The 1,965-nt window shown below is 43.7% G+C and overlaps 1 non-coding gene across 1 annotated transcript; it reads left to right on the plus strand.

The window, feature by feature from the left end:
• The first annotated feature begins 216 nt into the window (after positions 1-216).
• trnae-uuc (transfer RNA glutamic acid (anticodon UUC)) lies at positions 217-288 on the plus strand. Its single transcript has one exon. It is a non-coding gene; the product is annotated as a tRNA-Glu (tRNA).
• The last annotated feature ends 1,677 nt before the right edge of the window (positions 289-1,965 follow it).

Here is a 1,965-nt window from a genome sequence, read left to right on the forward strand (position 1 = left end):
AATGTTGGCTCTATTCTCTCTCCAGAGATGCCGTCATGCCTGTTGAGATTTTCGAGCATTTAAGTTTTTCTTTTAAGTTCCAGAATCTGCAGTAATTTGCTGTTGACTGAAGCAGTCATTCGTGTTCGACATGAGGTTTTTTTCCCCCCAAACCTTTCTCGAGTATTTGAAAAACGCTGAAATGTATCGGTCAGATTAAAATGTTTGCTTGCAATTTCCCTGGTGGTCTAGTGGTTAGGATTTGGCGCTTTCACCGCCGCGGCCCGGGTTCGATTCCCGGTCAGGGAATGTTTATTTTATTGCTGCCGACCAGCACATGACTGAGGAGGGGCTGAAATTACCTCCAGATCGAAAACAGGATTGATCATTGTGCCAGTTTAAACTACCTGAAGAAACAAAATAAACCCACTTGCACAATCCGGTCAATTGTCCCCGGCAACTTTTCATTACATTCCCCTTGCTGCTTCCTCCTGTCAAAATGAATAATAATGCATTCTACCCCACTAAATTTCACTGGAGCTCACCACATTGACAGATCATTCGTAACCTCTGCCTCTTCTATAGCTTCTTGTGGGAATTCTGCTGAACAACACTAGCTGATCACAGCTCTGCCGTGATTTCAGAGATTTGTATCTCGTTGATCATCATTACTGTCTCCATTGCTTCATTCCAGGTCACTGTCGCTACAGACATCGTCACACAGTCATTCTACCTTCTGCAGTAAATGATGTACTCTTCCTTTGCTTTCAGATACTTTCACCTCCAGAAACTGATTACACGCTCAGTAAAATGTTCTGTTTAGTTGACAGTTTATCATCAATCCCGGGCCTTGGCGGTGAAAGCATTGACTCTGAACGACTTGACCACCTGGCCTCCACCATCGCCAGCTAAATGTTGCCTTATCCATCACTCCTTGTTTCATTTAATCATCCTCCCTTGCTTTATATCACAGAACATCCGTTTTGTTCTTTTCACAGGCTGATTCATGGCGTTACCATCAGAAAATGTTGGAAATACTCGGCAGTTAATGATTCGTGGCAAATGCGTGATTATTTCTGAAAGCTGAGTTACTCTGAAATTGAAAACATTTGGGTTTGTTTCTGTAAAGGTGAAATACTGCTCATGCTGGAACCTGAAACACAAAAAAAAAACTTGAAAATCTCAGCAGGTCTGACAGCATCTGTGAAGAGAGAACAGAGCCAATCAGGAAATCTGATGAAGGGTCATCCAGATTTGAAACGTTTGTTTCCTCACAGAGGCTGTCAATCCTGCTGAGATTTTCCAACATTTTCTATTCCCGTTTAATAAGTTTCTGCTCAGGATTGAACCAGGAAACTTGCATGTGTACGGCGACCGTGATAAGTACCACACTACAGAAACGCTGCGATGCAATGATGTAAGGAAACTGGCTCCACAAAAACGTCAATTACCTACAGCAATTTATATTTGCATTGTGTCTGCTGGTAACTCCTGTTAAAATGTTTAATGATACATCCTACTACGTAGAATTCCGGTGCAGTCACCACCCCGGGTCTTATCTTTGAGAATAGACTCGGTCGAGGGGACATCGAATGTGAATTGCCAAAGTGGCTTGGCGATCAACGCTGAAACTGGAAATTACAATGAACATTTTGCTGTCTCTCTCTCTCTCTCTCTCTCCCCCACTCTCTCATTTACAGCATTAGATTGAGTCAAAAGCGTCGTGACTTTCGATGTTGACAGTGGAGAAATTGTCAGAAGGGAATGAATAAACGAGAAGGAGTTATGAGAGCCGAGAGACAGGTTGAATGTTTGGTGGATGTGCTGGGAAGTGTGTGCGCGATATGAGTAGTGTGGAGGAGGTGAATAGGTTCGCGCTCTCTTGTGGCCGTGGCTGACATGATTGTGCAAGTTGAAGATTTTAAAAGTGCAGTTCCTGCCGTGAGCAGCAGGGGGCGGTAGAAGTGAGGTGGATATTGAGGAGGC

This window comes from Mustelus asterias, unplaced genomic scaffold (assembly GCF_964213995.1).
Source record: "Mustelus asterias unplaced genomic scaffold, sMusAst1.hap1.1 HAP1_SCAFFOLD_43, whole genome shotgun sequence".
NCBI lineage: Eukaryota > Metazoa > Chordata > Chondrichthyes > Carcharhiniformes > Triakidae > Mustelus > Mustelus asterias.